This window comes from Bombina bombina, chromosome 1 (assembly GCF_027579735.1).
Source record: "Bombina bombina isolate aBomBom1 chromosome 1, aBomBom1.pri, whole genome shotgun sequence".
In the NCBI taxonomy this organism is placed as follows: Eukaryota; Metazoa; Chordata; class Amphibia; order Anura; family Bombinatoridae; genus Bombina; species Bombina bombina.
In genome coordinates this window covers 1,389,377,859-1,389,399,699 of record NC_069499.1, presented here as the reverse complement: position 1 = coordinate 1,389,399,699, position 21,841 = coordinate 1,389,377,859, and the positions used below count along the sequence as shown (strand labels likewise).

Below are 21,841 nucleotides of genomic sequence, written 5' to 3'. Positions count from 1 at the left end.
TTTACAAAGGTATATATATTTTAGAGTGACTTTGTTCATACCTTAATATCTATTCAAATATATTTTTTTTATACTATCACAAGATGCCAAACATCTTAATTCTCCACAAAGCATCCTTACATTTGCATACTTTTTATCAAGATGAATACATTTTAAAACAAGAGACTCATTGTATCTGCTTGCTCAAAAATGAAAACTTGTATCATTGGTTGGTCAGGAGTAGAGATGATTAAGCACCCTCAGGGGTTCAAAAAAGGACCTTACAGTTTTACAACAATTTAGGACATCCTTGGACTGCCTTAATACAATTAACAGTCAGCAAATTTAAAAGTTGACTGTCTCTTTAATGAATTCAAGATGGAGGACACCGGGAGGTTGTTCTCCTTTTTATTTACAAAGCATGGAGAACACCCCTCAGCCTTCTCTGTATTTTTTACTTTTTATCATAGAGACATAAGAAGGAACCCCTCAATATATGTTTCTTGCCATGCATTAAATGGACAGTAAAGTCAAAATTAAACTATTATGATTCAAATAGAGCATGCAATTTTAAACAACTTTCCAGTTTACTTGTATCTTTTATTGAAGAGTAAAACTAGTTAGGATCATTTGAGCTCTGGACTGTGCATGTGTCTTTAGTAGTGTTTTGCAAGATTGTATAACAAAGCTACAAATATTGTTGCCAAACACTGCTGCCATAGAGTACTAAAGACACGTGCACACTCCTGAGCTCTTATGAGCCTACCTAGTTTTACTCTTGAATAAAAGATACCAAGTGAAGAAAGCAAATTTGATAACAGAAGCAAATTAGAAAGTTGTTTCAAATTGCATGCTCTGTCTGAATCATGAAAGTTTAATTTTAACTTTACTGTCCCTTTCAAGCATTCAAAGCTTATGCTGTGAGGAAGATTGGCTCTTTCAGACACCATCATCTTGGTCACCTACAAATTAATATCACCAGCAGCACTAAAACCATAATGTTGGTGGGAGGATAGCTCAAATAGAACCAAGGAGGACAGATAACCTAATGTACTAATGGCGATTACCTGCTTCAGATCATACAGAGGAGTACGAGACCCAGTTTTGGAAATATAAATAAAGGGACCAAGGTGGCACCATGGCAACAGCAATCATCTGACCGAAGAATATGTTTATGGAACCAATTCTTGTGGATGGTATTGACCTCTGTCAACCCCTCCAAAATGAATGGAAAGCCATAAAATCTGTTATTTAAAAGAGTGGTACAGCATCTACCAGGTGATTGTCACGAGAACAATAAATATCACAGAGCATTGCTCATAATTTGAGGACTGGCACCATTCAGCCAGCTTTTGTCATCCCCTTGATCATATATTAATATAATATAATATAGATAGATAACATAAGATCTCATATTTGAAAGAGTTTGGGTCACGACATTTATACAATTGGTTATTTATCCCTGTAGCTGTCAGATGATCGTCACAGCAATAATGGTGACTGGCAGCAACTGCTACTCTCATTTTGTTTTGTTGTTGTGTTAGGACTATTAGATCCTAGTTTGTCAAAGTAAATAAACATTTAGCACATGCTTATAAATTAGGGAAATGGGGTGTAAGAATATGAGACATTTGATGTAATATCTTCATAAGATAATTAATAATTGGTTTATGCATTTCATGTTTCGTTATACTTTTGTTATATTTTGCAACGTTAAATGGGTGTAGACAGGGTTAGGTGCCCATTGTTAAAACTAACCTCATTACACAATCTAATATTGCATTGGCAACTATTTTATTACTAATTCATGATCTACATAAAATGTAAGATGGCATCTTCATTTTTCATTTACTAATTTTGTTGGAAAACATATGAGCCAAAATCCAAAATTTGTTTTTTTGGCAAGTTGAAGTGAAACGGAATCATTAATTTCTAAATTTAAAGGGACATTTCACTGACTGGAGTATATTACATTTTTTTACAAATAGCTTGTTTACAATTATTTTTTTCTTTTGAAATAGCTGTCTTTGATGGTTGAAAGCACCACATATACTAAAAAATATCAATAGTGTTTCATTCTTTAGAGAAAAGCAATGAAGACCTCAGTTTCAAAATGGCGGTTCCCATTTCTTTATAGCAACTAAATTACTTAGAAACTTAACCTTTATGATTATATCTTCAAAATATACTATATGTACATACCATTCTCAGGCTAATATTTCACTTGAATACATCATCACCTCTATCATTTATTTACTGTTTAATTTACTATAAAAATGTATAAAATAATGACTCTGTACTGTTTATCATGAACTCTATAGAGTGGTAGCTTTTTGCAATTCTTGGATACATCTAGAAATAAGAAGTATTAAAAAAAAACTATATTATGTTTGTGGGTGACTCAATGAAAATGCAGTGGAACGGATATCAAATTTAGTGAGTTGGACAGGAACCAAATACTAAATTGTTTACATGATGATACCTCAAAGGTGCTTTCAACATATTAGGCGATGTAAAGAAATACACACTGATACATATCTTTCCTTTTTGGCAGGCAGTAATTAATTCAATTAAAGGGACTTTACGTTCAAAATTTAAATGCACATAGATGAATTAGAGATTATTAATCTCTGAATAGAAATATATTTGCAATATACATGTATTGGCAAAAATGCTTCTATTAAAAGTTATAACTGTTTACATTTCTCTGCACGTGCAAGTGAAGCATAGTTATATTCTCAGTGCACCAGCATATTTAATGCTGCAGCTGCTCAGAGCATCAGTGGGGATGGATAATGTCAGCAAATAATGTAAGTCATTACCAGATGGTAAAAGCACCTTTGAGCAAGTGCTGCGTTTAAAATGCTGGTGCACGGTGAATACTTAAATACACCATGAAACAGCTATAACTTTTATTAGAAGCATTTTTGCTAATACATGTATATTACAAAAATGCTTCTATTCAAAACTGAAATATATCCATGTGGAATCCATGGAATATCCCTTTAAGAGTGCAGGTGAGATGCGAAATCATTAGGTTTATTCATAGGCAGTAGTACATTACACAATTGTTCTTCACTATTTTATAGTAAACACTTTCTCTTCAGCAGTATAAGACATTAATACCTACATATTGGCAAACACCATAATTACCCTTTCATTCCAAGTGGATTGATATAGTTAATACAAAACTCTCTTAAGAAAATTATTTCTCTCGGATATCATGAAATAATAGAATGTGACTGCCTCAGGCTGAAATCCACCCAAATATATAGTTACTAGAAAAGGTTGAGAGAAAGGACAGAAACCACAATTGTACAAGCTGTGCCTGGTATGTGGGATAAAAAAAAAAAAGCTATTCAGTTTCCAGCCCTGCCTACTTCTTTGACTTTATGGTCCTCTATTCAGAAGACAGGGGCCTCAATTGAGGCACAGGGGTGTAATGTTCAAAGGTCACTGTGAAGTTAGCAAGTTACACAGAGGAGACCACACATGTCCTATCAACAGCCAGAGACACATATAACATTTTAGAGCTATTTATCTAATCCCGTTCATGTGTAGCACATGGTATGTGTTACTATAGCGAAGCAATAGGTTGTGGCCCCACAGTATTCCTCAAACTATCCCTGTGTGTAACACAGAGTGCTCCCATGTGACTCAGCCAGGCAGTTAAAGGGACATTATACACTCATTTTTTCTTTGCATAAATGTTTTGTAGATGATCTATTTATATAGTCCATAAAGTTTTTTTTTTAAATTAATGTATAGTTTTGCTTATTTTTAAATAACATTGCTCTGATTTTCAGACTCCTAACCAAGCCCCAAAGTTTTATGTGAATACTGTCAGCTACCTTCTCCAGCTTGCTCCTGTTTGAGTAAAGGGTCTTTTCATATGCAAAAGAAGGGGGAGGTGGGAAGTGTCTTATTTGCCACTTGCAGTGGGCTTTCCAGCTACCTTTTCAACAGAGCCAAACTGACAGCTTCTAAGTAAGTTTTTAAACAGTTTTATACTGGATTTTTATATCAGTATCTGTGCATATTATTCTTTATAGTAGTGTCTATTACATGCAGTTATATGAAAATGAGTGTATACTGTCCCTTTAAAGGGATATTAAACACTTTAAAGGACAGTCAACATCAATTTTTTTTTTATTGTTTAAAAAGATAGATAATGCCTTTACTACCCATTCCCCAGCTTTGCACAACCAACATTGTTATATTAATTTACTTTATAACCTTTAAACTTCTAAATGTCTGCCTGTATCTAAGCCACTAAAGACAGTCTCTTATTACATGCTTTTTTATTAGCTTTTCACAACAGGGGAGAGCTAGTTCAAATGAGCCATATAGATAACGTTTTGATCACGCCCGTAGGTTGTGGCAGACACTGCACTAATTGGATAAAATACAAAGTCAATAGATAATAACTAAAAAGTCATGTGATCAGGGGGCTGTCAGAAAAGGCTTAGATACAAGGTAATCACAGAGGTAAAAAGTGTATTAATATAACCATGTAGCTATTCAAAACTGGGGAATGGGTAATAAAGGGTATATCTATCTTTTTAAACAATAACAGTGTTTGAGTTGACTGTCCCTTTAAGTTTGTAATATAAAGTATTTAATTGCGAAACTGCAAGCACTGACACTGCAACAATGCATTGATTAATTGTTCACCAGCTCTGTGCAGACAAAAATATTTCAGTAGGACCCTTCAATAGGTTATACACCCCCACCTGGTATAGGATCAGTTTCAATAAAGCTTGACAAACAAAAATAGTTGCTATATTTCAAGCTTGCCAGGTCTAGGCCCTTATAAAATTAATACAACTCTTTTTTTCATTGCAAATTTTATTCCACTTGATGTTCCGAAAAGTTAACTTTATAGTGTGGATTTATATTCTATTTGTGAATACAAAAAAAAAAAAAGGAAAGCTACTTAGCTACTATAAATAGCTGCAATTTAACACGCAGCCTTTCTTATGTAAAGTATATCTCATAGGACTGGAACAAGGTGTTCTCTGGGTTTGTTTAGGTTTTTTTTTTTAAATCAAAGTGAAATACAAAATAACTTCTTCACAGTTTAGTGCCAGTGAAATTAGTTTTTTCCAACTAAGTTGCAAAGTTGGTAAACTTTTTTTCAGCCAGTGTTCTTGCCAGGATCTATTTAAAGAGACAGTTTACTAAAAAATATTCTCCCCTTTAATTTGTTCCCAATTATCCACTTTACCTGCTGGAGTGTATTAAATTGATTACAAGTGGGGGGCGTGTCCAGGCCATGGCCTAAGATGGCTGCTAAACTGGGAGCTCTGTGACTAAAAATTGCAATCCGCCTTGCAATCGTCTTCTTTTGCATCCATCCAGATGAAAACTGATCGGGCTGCAGTAGATGAAGCTTTGCTGGACTGGATTATAGCTATATTGTGAGAAAAGAAGTCTTCCAGACTGGACAGCAGGGTTCCCTGGGCGGCCTACAAGGAAAGGGAACTCAGCACCCCCCCCCCCCCCGGGGAACCGGGGTAAGCAGAGTAAATACTGTGCCTCTGCATCCATTTGTTAGCCCGTAAACAGTGGTCAAATAAGCACCCTCCTGCACTAAACTATCATGGAGGAGCTCTACTCTTATATTAAAGGCCTGATGGAGAAGCTGATCTGCCAAAGAATTGACAATCTAGCTGCGAAACAGTCCGCACTTTCCCTAGCAATTAATCTAACAGAGTGCGGTGAAGCGCTGCAAAAACCGCGGAATGTCCCATCACACAATCTGAGGTCTGAGGACAATGGATGGCGAACACAGCATACACCTGAATGCCTTTTTCCCACTTGGGCACTTGAGAAGCGTGAACTTGGGCTGCCTAAGGGGGCTGGGACAAACTGCGGCCTTATGGAGGCATCTCAGTGCCTTTTAGCTAAGTGTGGTCAGCAGAGCTACTCACATCTCGCTGCGGAAAGAGCCGTTCTGGCAGTCTCGCTGGAGGATGAAGCGGAGTCCGGGGAGCCGCGGCAGTTCAAATTAATGTCACCTCGTAGGGTGAACGCAGAGGTGGTTCCGGCTACTTTACCTGCATTTGCTGCTCTTGTTTGGAGGGAAGCGGCCGGCCTTCTGGACTGGAGCGGCGAAGTGAGTCCATACATTTGTCAGATCTCTCTAGTCCAGCGAGTGGGCATCGGATAAGTACAGAGACTTTTGTATCATACTGGACCCAACTTGTGAGACTATATATGTTTAGCAATCACGTTGGGTTAAAGCTGTTGTGCCACTTGTCTTTTTTACATAGATGGCCCCCTATAGGTAGATGTGTGGGGACAGCATACTTGTTAACCAATTCATTTGAGTACTGCTAATGTAATGTATCCTGCAGGTAATTGTTAATGTCTATACGGCAGCACTGTATGCTTAAGATAGGGGGTGAAGGGTATCTCAGAAGAACAGGAATGCATACCTTGACCCGGCATACCCATAGGATCTATATTCATAAGCTATTTAAGTTTGCCTAGTTTAGCCTACAATGTAAATATGCAATAATGTGTATATGTGGGGATGCAATACCATACATTTCTGTCCCTATCCTATATGTAGGGCCTTCTTTTTCTAAATTCTATCTCAGCGTGAAGATTATATTGTTTATTTTTATTAACCATGCATGTGATTCACTGCTTATTTAGATATGTGCTCTAAAGGCACAGTTACCTATTTTGGGGCCAAAGATTTGACGCCTCCATATGGCTATATAGCAATATATCTTCAGACTTAGGTTTATGGTCTATGCGTGGTATGCCAGGGTTTCATGGAGTTCTCTAAGATAACAATAGTCATAGCATTTACATTCTGCCAAGACCCATATAGGGTCCTGTAAATAACCCTCCCCCATAATACCCCTCCACTAGTGCATTATTATATCTAGCAGCCCAAGTGAGGCTGATATTTATCTTTACGTGGTTAATATGTCCAGTAGTCCAAGAGTGGTTACTAGCTGCCTGGGGGCTATGTGTATACTTTCTCCTGTGTTGCAGGGCTCCAATTTATTCACTGCAGCTGGTACTAACTTGAATGTACAGTCCATAAGTGGCCTGTCAGATATTAAAGGTTTGTTCCCCAAAAAATCTAGAGGAGGGACTTGTTGCTGTACTGTGACAAATCTATTTGTATGTTGTGAATTTATTCTCTGTGCCATAATATTTGGTTATATATTCCGTTATAGATAACATAAATTTTTGTATTGTGACAGATCTATATGTTTGTTGAAACCAGTGATGTTATATTTTTACGCACTTGCTTGCAGGTTTTAGTATTTTACTTAACTTTTTTTTCGCAATTTGAGGCTTTACACAAGCCTATAGTAACCTAAAGGGTATATGGAGAAACTAAACTTAACACCCTCTCACTATAGTCCTCACCACTTATCCCTTTAATGGGGTATGTGCCCTTTTTATATTTTAGAGGGATGTTTTCTATAATATCTGAAGTTAAATGGTGTGGACTCCCAAAGACCTACATGCTCTTGTTCAAAACCTTCCTTCAAAAACCAGGTCTCAGAATTCACATTTATTCAGTTATTTTTGACTTGTCCAAGCTAACATGTTTATACATAAAATGAGGTATCATACATGGCTCTGTGCATATTCTCCCGATGAGAATCTACTGTTGTTCAAGGTCTCTAAGACATGCCTATGTATTATGTGTATGGCTGTATGTCTATAGGCGTGTTGCCATGATTAATACTTGATTTTGTATTTTGTATGTTCTGAATACCTCAATAAAAATTATTAAAAAAAAAAAAAAAATTGATTACAAGTATTTCCATTACCCTTATATTGGCATTTGAAATAGTTTATCTAGCCAGTGGTATCCCCACCCATCCTGAAAGTTTTTGGCCTTAAAGGGGCATTCCAGCTAAAATTGTAAACCACATGGATGCATTTCTGTATTGAACAGAAGCATCCCCTTATTGCCCCCTTATTTTATTGCTTTTAACAGACTTGCTTTGTAGCCAATCAGTGCTGACTCAAATAACTCCATGATAATGAACACTGTTATATGACACACATGAACTAGCACTGACTGGCTGTGAAAAGTCCACTGAGATAAGAGGCAGCCTTCAAGGTCTTAGAAATTAGCATTAGCCTACATAAGTTTAGCTTTCAACAAAGAATATCAGGAGAACAAAGCAAATTTGATAAGTAAATTGGAAAGTTGTTTAATATTGCATGCTATATCTGAATCATAAAAGTTTAATTTTGAATAGACTGACCCTTTAAGCTCATAACTGAACATCACAATTGACTGTGAAGTGAGGTACAGTGGGCACAATCTCACCACAGAGCTGTAAGATAAAACGCAGTTTTTTTTTCCTCTCCGAGTACAGTGAATGTCAGAGGGATGTGAAGGGAGTATCACCTATTGAATGCAATGATTTCCCTAACGGGTGTCTATTTCATAGGTTCTCTGTTATCGGTCGTAGAGATTCATCTCCTACCTCCCTTTTCAGATCGACGATATACTCTCATATACCATTACCTCTACTGATAACTGTTTCTGTACTGGTTTGGCTATCTGCTATATGTGGATGGGTGTCTTTTGGCAAGTATGTTTCTATTACTTAAGACACCTCAGCTATGGTTTTGGCACTTTATGCATTAATATAAAGTTCTAAATATATGTATTGTACTTATATTTGCCATGAGTCAGGTTCATGTATTTCCTTTTGCAGACTGTCAGTTTCATGCTTGGGGAAAAACTTATTTAGGAAATATTTTTCTTACCTGGGGTTTAGTCTTTTCTTCAAATTGACTGTTTTTTCTTTCAAAATTTGCGGGCAAAATTAGGCCCGCGGGTGCGCGAAATGCCAAAGTTTATTGCGTCATTTTTGGCGCAGGAATTTTTTTGGTGCAAAGGTACGTCCGATGACGCAAATTCGTCATTTCCGGCGTCTTAGTTGACGCCGAGTTCCTTGCACAAGGTTGCGTCGTTAGTGACGCGAGGGTGTCATTTCAGGATGCGCCAAAAAATTACATTGTGCGTCACACTTGGCGCCAAATAATGTCATTATTTAAATCCCCCTATGTCAAAGGGCTATGCTGTTTGCATTTTTTTCCCATTCCTGAAACTGCCATATAAGGAAATTGATAATTTTGCTTTATATGTTGTTTTTTTCTCTTACATTTTGCAAGATGTCTCAATCTGATCCTGTCTCAGAAGTATCTGTTGGAACTCTGCTGCCTGATATCAGTTCTACCAAAGCTAAGTGCATTTATTGTAAACTTGTGGAGATTATATCTCTGGCTGTGGTTTGTAATAGTTGTCATGATAAACTTTGATATGCAGATAATGTGTCCATCAGTAATAATACATTGCCTGTTGCTGTTCCTTCAACATCTAATGTACAAGATATACTTGTGAATTTAAAAGAATTTATTGCTGATTCTATTCAGAAGGCTTTGTCTGCCATCCCGCCTTCTAATAAACGTAAAAAGTCTTTTAAAACTTCTCATAAAGGTTGATGAAATTTCAAATGACCGACAACATACTGAATTATCCTCCTCTGATGTGGATCTATCTGATTCAGAAGATCCTTCCTCAGATATTGACACTGACAAATCTACTTATTTATTTAAAATGGAGTATATATTCGTTCTTTGTTAAAAGAAGTGTTGATTACATTGGATATTGAGGAGACTAGTCCTCTTGATATTAAAACTAGTAAACGTTTAAATTCTGTTTTTAAACCTCCTGTGGTTACTCCAGAGGTTTTTCCAGTTCCTGAGGCTATTTCTGATATGATTTCTAAGGAATGGAATAGGCCTGGTACTTCTTTTATTCCTTCTTCAAGGTTTAAAAAATTGTATCCATTACCAGCAATTACAATAGAGTTTTGGGAAAAGATCCCCAAAGTTGATGGGGCTATCTCAACTCTTGCTAAACGTACCACTATTACTATGGAAGATAGTACTTCTTTTAAAGATCCTTTAGCTAGGAAACTTGAATCTTATCTAAGGAAAGCCTATTTATATTTAGTTCATCTTCTCAGGCCTGCAATTTCTTTGGCTGATGTTGCAGCTGCATCAACTTTTTGGTTGGAAAATTTAGCGCAACAAGAATTGGATTCTGATTTGTCTAGCATTGTTCGCTTACTGCAACATGCTAATCATTTTATTTGTGATGCCATTTTTGATATCATCAAAATTGATGTTAGATGTATGTCTTTAGCTATTTTAGCTAGAAGAGCTTTGTGGCTTAAATCTTGGAATGCTGACATGACTTCTAAGTCCAGATTGCTATCTCTTTCTTTCCAAGGTAATAAGTTATTTGGTTCTCAGTTGGATTCGATTATTTCAACTGTCACTGGGGGAAAGAAGTTTTTTGCCTCAGGATAAAAGACCTAAGTGTAAATCTAAAGCTTCTAACCATTTTCGTTCCTTTCGGCAAAATAAGGAACAAAAACCTAATCTTTCCCCCAAGGAATCTGTTTCCAATTGGAAACCTTCCTCGAATTGGAATAAATCCAAGCCATTTAAGAAACCAAAGCCAGCCCCTAAGTCCGCATGAAGGTGCGGCCCTCATTCCACCTCCGCTGGTAGGGGGCAGATTAAGATTTTTCAGGGATGTTTGGATAAATTCTGTCCAAAATCAATGGATTCATAGTATTGTCTCTCAGGGGTACCGAATAGGATTCAGAGTAAGACCTCCTGTGAGAAGATTTTTTCTCTCACGCATACCAGCAAATCCAGTAAAAGCTCAGGCTTTCCTGAAGTGTGTTTCAGACCTGGAGTTTTCAGGGGTAATCATGCCAGTTCCGTTTCAGGAACAGGGTCGGGGGTTTTATTCAAATCTATTCATTGTCCCAAAGAAGGAAAATTCATTCAGAGCAGTTCTGGATCTGAAAATTTTGAATCGTTATGTAAGAGTACCAACTTTCAAAATGGTGACTATAAGGACTATTCTGCCTTTTGTTCAGCAAGCACATTATATGTCCACAATAGACTTGCAGGATGCATACCTTCATATTCCGATTCATCCAGATCATTATCAGTTTCCGAGATTCTCTTTTCTAGAGAAGCATTACCAATTTGTTGCTCTTCCTTTTGGCCTAGCGACAGCTCCAAGAATCTTTTCAAAGGTTCTCGGTGCCCTACTCTCTGTAATCAGAGAACAGGGTATTGCAGTGTTTCCTTATTTGGACGATATCTTGGTACTAGCTCAGTCTTTACGTTCTGCAGAATATCACACTAATCAACTAGTGTTTCTTAGAAAACATGGTTGGAGGATCAATTTACCAAAGAGTTTCTTGATTTCTCAGACAAGGGTCACCTTTTTAGACTTCCAGATAAATTCAGTGTCCATGACTTTGTCTCTAACAGACGAGAGACGTTTAAAATTGGTTGCAGCCTGTTGGAACCTTCAGTCTCAGTCATTCCCTTCAGTAGCTATGTGCATGGAAGTTTTAGGTCTCATGACTGCAGCATCGGACGCGATCCCCTTTGCTCGTTTTCACATGAGACCTCTCCAGCTTTGTATGCTGAACCAATGGTGCAGGGATTATGCAAAGATATCACAATTAATATCCTTAAATCCCAATGTTCGACTCTCTCTGACTTGGTGGTTAGATCACCATCATTTACTACAAGGGGCTTCTTTTGTTCGGCGAACATGGACTGTGATCACAACAGATGCGAGTCTTTCAGGTTGGGGAGCTGTTTGGGGATCTCAGACAGCACAAGGGGTTTGGAAATCTCAAGAGGCGAGATTACCAATCAATATTTTGGAACTCCGTGCAATTTTCAGGGCTCTTCAGATTTGGCCTTTGTTGAAGAGAGAACCATTCATTTGTTTTTCAGTCAATATCACAACTGTGGCATATGTCAATCATCAGGATGGGACTCGCAGTCCCAAAGCTATGAAAGAAGTATCTCGGATACTTGCTTGGACAGAATCCAGATTCTGTCTAATTTCTGCGGTTCAAATACCAGGTATAGACAATTGGGAGGCGGATTATCTCAGCCGTCAGACTTTACATCCGGGTGAGTGGTCCCTCCATCCAGATGTGTTTTCTCAAATTGTTCAGATGTGGGGTCTTCCAGAAATAGATCTGATGGCCTCTCATCTAAACAAGAAACTTCCCAGGTACCTGTCCAGGTCCCGGGATCCTCAGGCAGAAGCAGTGGATGCGTTGACACTTCCTTGGTGTTATCAACCTGCTTATATTTTCCCGCCTCTAGTTCTTCTTCCAAGAGTGATCTCCAAAATCATCATGGAACAATCGTTTGTGTTGCTGGTGGCTCCAGCATGGCCTCACAGGTTTTGGTATGCGGATCTTGTTCGGATGTCCCGTTGCCAACCTTGGCCACTTCCATTAAGGCCAGACCTGCTGTCTCAAGGTCCGTTTTTTCCATCAGGATCTCAAATCATTAAATTTGAAGGTATGGAAATTGAACGCCTAGTGCTTAGTCATATAGGTTTCTCGGACTCAGTGATTAATACTATGTTACAAGCTCGTAAATCTGTTTCTAGAAAGATTTATTATCGAGTTTGGAAAATGTATATTTCATGGTGTTCTTCTCATAAATTCTCTTGGCATTCTTTCAGAATTCCTAGAATTTTACAGTTCCTTCAGGATGGTTTAGATAAGGGTTTGACTGCAAGTTCCTTGAAGGGACAAATCTCTGCTCTGTTTTATTTCACAGAAAGATTGCTAAACTTCCTGATATTCACTGTTTTGTACAGGCTTTGGTTCCTATCAAGCCTGTCATTAAATCAATCTCTCCTCTTTGGAGTCTTAATTTGCTTTTAAAGGCTTTACAGGCTCCTCCTTTTGAGCCTATACATTATTTGGACATTAAATTACTTTCTTATAAAGTGTTGTTCCTTTTGGCCATCTCTTCTGCTGGAAGAGTTTCTGAATTATCTGCTCTTTCTTGTGAATCTCCTTTTCTGATTTTTCATCAGGATAAGGCGGTTTTGCAGACTTCATTTAAATTCCTACCTAAGGTTGTGAATTCTAACAACATTAATAGAGAAATTGTTGTCCCTTCCTTGTGTCCTAATCCTAAGAATTCTTTGGAAAGGTCCTTACATTCTTTGGATGTGGTGAGAGCTTTGAAATATTATATTGAAGCTACTAAAGATTTCAGGAAGACTTCTAGTCTATTGGTTATATTTTCTGGTTCTAGGAAAGGTCAGAAGGCTTCTGCTGTTTCCTTGGCTTCGTGGTTAAAGTTTTTGATTCTTCAAGCTTATTTGGAGTCGGGTCAAGCCCGCCTCAGAGAATTACAGCTCATTCTACTAGATCAGTCTCCACTTCATGGGCTTTTAAGAATGAAGCTTCAGTTGATCAGATTTGCAAAGCAGCAACTTGGTCTTCTTTGCATACATTTAGTAAATTCTACCGTTTTGATGTATTTGGTAGAAAAGTTCTTCAGGCAGCTGTTTCAGTTTGATTCTTCTGATGTTTTAAGTTTTTTCTTTTTATTATGAGAATAAACTTATATTTTGGGTTGTGGATTAATTTTTCAGTGAAAAATGGCTGTTTTTATTTTTATCCCTCCCTCTCTAGTGACTCTTGCATGGAGTTCCACATCTTGGGTATTGCTATCCCATCCGTCACTAGCTCATGGATTCTTGCCAATTACATGAAAGAAAAAATAATTTATGTAAGAACTTACCTGATAAATTCATTTCTTTCATATTGGCAAGAGTCAATGAGGCCCACCCTTTTTATGGTGGTTATGATTTTTTGTATAAAGCACAATTATTTCCAAATTCCTTTGTTGATGCTTTCTACTCCTTTCTTTATCACCCCACTACTTGGCTATTCGTTAAACTGAATTGTGGGTGTGGTGAGGGGTGTATTTATAGGTATTTTGAGGTTTGGGAATCTTTGCTCCTCCTGGTAGGATTGTATATCCCATACGTCACTAGCTCATGGACTCTTGCCAATATGAAAGAAATTAATTTATCAGGTAAGTTCTTACATAAATTATGATTTATTATCAACATTTCTATGTTATTTTAGTATCTTTTGTTGAAAAGCAGGGGTATCCTTAGGAGCTGGACCATTTCTTGAACACTAAATGGCAGCCGTTTTTTGCAAGGGCACTAGATGGCAACACTATTTCCTGCCATATAGTGCTCTAGATGCCTACCTAGATATCTATTCAACACAGAATATTATTGGAACAAAACAAATTTGAAAATAGAAACTGAAACTGAAAACTGTTTTTTAATGGTTTGCTTTATCTGAATCACAAAATAAAAAAAATATATGTGGGTTTCATATCCCTTTAACTCTTTAGATTGCTTGAAAAACAGAAATTAAAGCTGGTGTCACAAGTCAATCACCTAAAATTTTATACCAGACCCACTTACAAAACAAGTTTTGCAGATTTTCCAAGATTTGACAAATCTTTTCAGACATTTGTCAAATTTATATTTAAAGGGACATTCCAGCCAAAATTGGAATCCACATGGATACATTTCAGTTTTTTAAAAAAAAAGGATTTTTGTAATATACATGAATTAGCTTTTTTTTCTTCTAATAATGTCTTTCTGTTTTAAATGTGTATTTAAGTATACACCATGCACCAGCATTTTAAATACATCACTTGCTCAGAGAGCTAAGGTGCATGTACAATCTGGTGATGACTCAATTTGTTAATTGCTGACATGATACAACCCCCGCTGGCACTCTGAGCAGCTGTAGTATTTAAAATGCTGGTACCCTGGAAAATCTTCCTATGCTAAAACAGTGATAATTTCTTTAAGAAGCATTATTGTCAATACATGTATATTGTAAATATATTTCTATTCAAAGATGCCATTCATTTATGTGCATTTAAATTTTGACAAGAATGTCCCTTTAATTCTACAAAACTTATTAAATCAGCTGACTCACTAATGTGCAACATATCTCTCAATCTTATAAAATTAGATGACTCACTAATGTGTGAGATTAGATCTCTCCAAATCTTAGTAAATCAGCTGACTCACTAACCTGCAATATATCTCTCTAAATCTTGGTAAATTAGCTGACTCACTAATGTGCAACATATCTCTCAATCTTATTAAATTAGATGACTCATGTGTGAGATTATATCTCTCTAAATCTTAGTAAATCAGTCGACTCACTAATCTGCAATATATCTCTCTAAATCTTTGTAAATTAGCTGATTTATTAATGTGCAATATATCTCTCTAAATCATAGAGAATCAACTGATTCACTATTGTGTGAGATTGATCTCCAAATCTAGGTAAATCAGTGGACTCACTAATGTGTGAGATAACTCTCTAAATCGTAGTAAGGAATCTAACTCACTAATGTGCAATATACAGTCGTATGAAAAAGTTTAGGCACCTCTGACAATTTCCATGATTTTCATTTATAAATAATTGGGTGTTTAGATCAGCAATTTTATTTTGATCTATCAAATAACTGAAGGACACAGTAATATTTCAGTAGTGAAATGAGGTTTATTGGATTAACAGAAAATGTGCAATATGCATCAAAACGAAATTAGACAGGTGCATACATTTGGGCACCCCAACAGAAATATTGCATCAATATTTAGTAGAGCCTCCTTTAGCAGAAATAACAGCCTCTAGACGTTTCCTATAGCCTGTAATGTATAGCCCGCTTAAAATCACCCCACAGATTTTCAATGATATTCAGGTCTGGGGACTGGGATGGCCATTCCAGAACATTGCACGTGTTCCTCTGCATAAATGCCAGAGCATATTTTGAGCAGTGTTTTGGGTCTTGTTGAAATATCCAGCCCCGGCGTAACTTCAACTTTGTGACTGATTCCTCAACATTATTCTCAAGTATCTGCTGATATTGAGTGGAATCCATGCAACCCTCAACTTTAACAAGATTCCCAGTACCGGCACTGGCCACACAGCTCCACAGCATGATGGAACATCCACCAAATTTTACTGTGGGTAGCAAGTGTTTGTCTTGGAACGCTGTGTTCTTTTGCCGCCATGCATAACACCCTTTGTTATGACCAAATAATCTTAGTTTCATCAGTCCACAGCACCTTCTTCCAAAATGAAGCTGGCTTGTCCAAATGTGCGTTTGCATACCTCAAGCGACTCTGTTGGCGACGTGTGTGCAGAAAAGGCTTCTTCCGCAACTCTCTCCCATACAGCTTCTCCTTGTGCAAAGTGCGCTGAATTGTTGAACGATGCACAGTGACACCATCTGCAGCAAGATAATGTTGTAGGTCTTTGGAGGTGGTCTGTAAGCTGTTTTTGACTGTTCTCACCATCCTTTGCCTCTCCGATATTTTACTTGGCCTGCCACTTCTGGCCTTAACAAGAACTGTGCCTGTGGTCTTCCATTTCCTCACAGTGGACACTGACAGCTTAAATCTCTGTGATAGCTTTTTGTAGCGTTCCCCTAAATGATAATGTTGAACAATCTTTGTTTTCAGGTCATTTGAGAGTTGTTTTGAGGCCCCCATATTGCCACTCTTCAGAGGAGAGTCAAAGAGAACAACAACTTGCAATTGGCCTTTTCTCATGATTGGATGCACCTGTCTATGAAGTTCAAGGCTTAATGGGCTCACCAAACCAATTGTGTATTCCAATTAATCAGTGCTAGGTAGTTACAGGTATTCAAATCAACAAAATGACAAGGGTGCCCAAATTTATGCACCTGTCTAATTTCGTTTTGATGCATATTGCACATTTTCTGTTAATCCAATAAACCTCATTTCCCTACTGAAATATTACTGTGTCCTTCAGTTATTTGATAGATAAAAATGAAATTGCTGATCCAAACACCCAATTATTTATAAATGAAAATCATGGAGATTGTCAGGGGTGCCTAAACTTTTGCATACGACTGTATGTCTTTACATCTTAGTAAATCAGCTAATCCTTATTGTGTGAGATGGATCTCCATATTTATGTAAATCAGCTGACTCTCTAATGTATGAGACCGCTCTACAAATCTTAGTAAATCAGCTGACTCACTAATGTATGAAATAGCTCAACAAATCTTAGTAAATCAGCTGACTCACTAATGTATGAAATAGCTCAACAAATCTTAGTTAAAAATCAGCTTAAACGCTGTGTGAAATAGCTCTACAAATATTACTAAATAAGCACTTAACTCTTAGTAAATATAAGGCAGTGATTATAATATCAATTCCTCTAGAAAATGATAGAAAATGAAAAAAACTTTACTCGGACGAGGCAATCTCTGCAGCCTGCCCTGTTAGAGAACTAAATACATGTGGACAAAGACCTTTTTGCATCTACACTAAAGAAATGTTATTGTTTTCAAGCTGCATTTGCAGCTTCTATGATTTCAAGGTGCAGCCACAAATTTATGAAGCAGTTCCTGCTTCTTATCCTGTGAGGTGGCAGAGATAAACCACCCCAAACTAACAAGATGATTGACAGGCCCTGCTCTCACACAAGTTGTTGTGCAAGAGCGGGGGGCGGGATTGCACAAGGATTATGTATCAAGTATAGATTGCAGGCGGACAGGTTTCCTACTTGAGAACTTGTCTGTCTGAAGCTTGATACATTTTCCCAATGTACTGTATATCCGTTTTGCAGTCTGTCCAATTTAAAGGGATAGAAAGGTCAAAATTGATGCGTGTATGGGTGCATTTAAATTTGAAACAAACATTTTTGCACTATACTTCCATTAGCAAAAAATGCTTCTATTAAAAGTTATTACTGTTTCAGCAGCATATGCACATATCCTGTTAGGGTCTGTGCACCAGTATTCAAACACTACACATCCGCAGAGAGTCAGCGGTGGCTTGTATGACACAAATTGTGTCTTCACAGAAGAAATACACACCACTGCCAGCTCTTTGAGCAGGCATGGTGCAACAGCCCTCACAGCATATGTGCGTATGCCACAGAAAGACAGTAATACATTTACTAGAAGCATTTTTGCTAATGGAAGTATTGTGCAAAAATGCTTCTATTTCAAATTGAAATGCACCCATGCACATTTCAATTTTGACCTTTCTATCCCTTTAATGTTATTGGAGAATCTCTTCTTTCATAAGACATTTCATTTTGCAATTACATTGATAAATATCATGATGTAATTATTTGACTATAAATATAAATTTTACCATACCAATATACCTAAACAATTGTTTGCCCTGAATGCTGCTGGTTGTCCGCAAAGCAAGAACATGGCACAGCAAAAGCTGGCGGTCCAATGTGGCATACAGAAAGCATCCTTCACACACACACACACACACACATTAGGAAAGAAGCAAAAAAATAAATAAAAAAATAAAAAATATGGGGGCTTTTTTTATTGATAAAAAATAATAATAATATATATATATATATATATATATATATATATATATATATATATATATATATATTTATATATTTAGCAAAGGAGAGCACTCTCACTCAGTCCAGCAGCTGCCAGGGTGCCAGTAAACATAAAAGTATAACAAACAAAGCTGGCACACACTGATCTTTTCCAAAAACTTTTTACTGTGAAAAGTAGTGACGTTTCGGGGACAAAGAACGTCTGAGGACGTCTATATATATATATATATATAAAATTTCCTTAACATTTCTACTGCAAATATTCACAAAATGCAAGATCTTCAATAGAATTATAGTGGACTCAAAGAAGTTAATCTCATTTGAGAAGTGAGTAGATTCCAGGCATTGTCTTAAGTGGCACACCGTATGCCCATACTGTTTACAGATATCTGAGGTGAGTACCCTTATAGATACCAGATACAGTAAAGATACCAGATACAGTAAATATTTTCTGTCATCCTGATTTCAGATAGTTTTATAAATTAATTTGATAAATATTCTCTCCTTGTAACTAGTACTATATATATATATAAATTACCTGTAACCCCTTGTGTGTCTACCAGTCTTGCAGCACACTGTGTAGCAATGTGTTGCAGCTTTCTCTGGCAGAAAGTGGTTACAGTGACATCACTACCTGTGTCTCTATCTTGCTGCTTTGTAATGCATAAATCAGGCAATACTCCATGCTTTGTGTGTGACAAACTGATGCATTTTAAGACATATATTAAATATCATGGTCTGTGTATCAGATTTCCGTAACATGCAATATATTAAACAAAAACTGTGCTAATCTGTAATTCACTTTGTCTCTGGCATGTTTCCCGGTCACTAACTGATGACAGTCACACCCATAGCATGCAGGGGAATTTTAAATACACATTTATTTACATTATTGCATTATTAAACAGCTCTTAATTTGTTCTGTGCTTTGAGACACCCTTATTTATATTTAGATGTTTGTTATATTCCAGTCACCTAATTATGCAATTTGATGCTATAACATTAGCAGTCTATGAATACAAAAACATTTATGCACTGTTACTCAATAAGTGTAATTGTAACGTGAAAATACCAAGAGCTTGTGGGAGTTTTTAACGTTCACCATAATTCTGACTGGTAAAGTGACTGTGACAGCCGTAGTGCCAGTGTACCCTGGTATAATGAATACAGAGGGTAGCACAGTAGATACGTATGTAATAAAGTATCACATGTGGCAGTACAAAGGCAGTGGCAGTATGTCAAGACGTCAAATTAACTGATCTGAACAGGGAGTATAAAAAAACAGACAGAACAGTATTTATTAATATTGCTGAAAGCAGGCGATGCTCTCCCAAATCAGAGTCAGCCAAAGAAAAAAAAGGTGTTTTGCAGAAGAACAGAAAACTGTTTAAATGGAAATGTCTGAGAGGTGACATTAGTGACAGTTACCTCCCAGCAACCTGCCACCACCACTGACCTGACCCTGGACGTTTCCGCTTTCATGAGTTCCTCTCACAGCAGCTCAGGCGTTCTCGTGTTGCTGTTTTAGGATGGAGACTTCAGCTTTTCCCTTTCCAGTTCGGCTCTGCTTTCGCCTCCTGTTTCCCACTACATTCTTTGGCTGGGCTGCTGGACCAGGTCCAGGCTCACCCCCCTTTCCCCCAGATCTGCTCTCGCTCCTATTGGTCACAGACTTCCAGTCAGGAGATCCAACCCTACAAAAAGGTTCTTTGTACTGCCCTGAGATGGCCCCAGCTTATGATTCTTCAGGACTCAATACCCCATGTGCACACCCACTATTGTGAGCCCAGCTCTGCTTTATCAAATGAGAATACTTGTGTATAAAGCAATATCAGTTAGCACTGCATTCTCAAACTTGTGTTGTTTTGATGGGGGGGGGGGGAGTATATTTCAACTCCAAGGTGCTTGTACCCATTATCTCTGTAAAAGGTACAAGTGAGCTAACAGAGGCTGTGCCTTAAAGGGACATGTAACCCCAAATTTTTATTTCATGATTCAGATAGAGCATACAATTTTAAACAACATTCCAATTTACTTCTATTATATAATTTGCACTGTTGCATTTTAAAAAATACCTGTTTGCAGATATGAGACAGAAGAGAAGCACAGTTCACTATGATACAATTTGTAGGTTCATGCTGACAAAATATTACATTTGAACACCAAAATCTAAGGCAATTATTATTTGTGCCGTGGAGGAAAATATTGAAAGTAGGTTTGAAATTGGATATATAGGATTGTGCACATAATTTAGCAATGAGATTTGCCCAAGCTATGATCAAGGTCAATTAAAGGGACATGAAACCCACATTTTTTCATTCATGATTCAGATAGAGAATACAATTATGAAAAAGTTTCCAATTTACTTCTATCTAGTGCTTTTGCTAATGTATAACATTATTGCATGCACACAATTAAACTTACCTTCCTGCTTTTCAACAAAAGATACCTAGAAAAATAAGAAACAATTATAATAGAAGAACATTGGAAAGTTGTTTAAAATTGTATGTTCTATCTGAATCATTACATTTTTTTTTGGGGGGGGGGGTTATGTCCCTTTAAGGGGGGAAATATAAGAAAATGGGTAAATAATAAAAAGGAGAAACTTACTAACCACTACACCATCCACCCTTGTCAGGTAGCAGCTCTGAGGCAGTCTACTAATACCCTCAAACTTGGATATAGCTACATAAGGTTGTATGCTAATTTACTTCACCAGGTAAATAGTACCTATAGTTGGTTATGCACTATTTTCATTGCTTTCTCTTTATAAATATATGAGGCAGATATTAAAATATTTGTTGTATTTGATGCATACAAGCAAATAAAAAGTATTTGTGGACACTTTTCCTCTGACAACACTTGACTATCAGTTGTACACAGACATTATATTTTCTATTGTGAGTACAATTACATGTTGCCATTGATGATATTACACTTTATTTTTTGCTTCTCTCCTTCCCCCCTACCCCCCCCCCCAAAAAAAACATTTCTATAGATGCCCATGACCCCTGTTGTACCATATTGTTTGGGAAGAACATACGGCCCTTATTTTGAGATAAGCTTTAGCAGCTAAAGTAGATATTCTATAAACATGGTTCTCTTCTTACAAGAATATAATTTCATCACTAAGTGCAGGCTTTTTACACCTTCTTTGTGAAATACTTTAAATACTCAGTAACTGCTTGCATACTCTGGCTGCGGCCTGCATGTGCCTAGCAACAATGTGACAACGGTGTCTCTCTCTCTGGCCATTTGATCCTGATCTACTATTGTGTAAACTGCCGATTCATCAACAAGCTATGTCTTAAAAATAAAATCAATGTATTTTATTTAAAGGAACATAAAAGTGCAAAATCAAAATGCTCGGTTGCTTGCGCATAACTGTTTAACCCCAGCAAATAGGTTAAACACAAAGTTAAAATAATCTCCAAAGCAACAATGCACTACTGGGACCTACAGTAGCTGAACAGATCTAGTGAGCCAATGACAAGAGCCTTGTCTGTAGCCACCATTCAACAGATAGCCCAGGAGTGCATTGTTACTCAGGAGCC

At 37.1% G+C, this 21,841-nt stretch overlaps 1 protein-coding gene across 1 annotated transcript in view; it reads right to left on the bottom strand.

The window, feature by feature from the left end:
- Nucleotides 1-19,873, bottom strand: part of PAQR6 (progestin and adipoQ receptor family member 6) — a 99,344-nt gene extending 79,471 nt beyond the window's left edge. The window contains exon 1 of the mRNA XM_053704612.1: nucleotides 19,744-19,873. The gene's annotated coding sequence lies outside the window, so the exon portion shown is untranslated. The remainder of the gene's footprint in view (nucleotides 1-19,743) is intronic.
- Nucleotides 19,874-21,841: the final 1,968 nt, after the last annotated feature.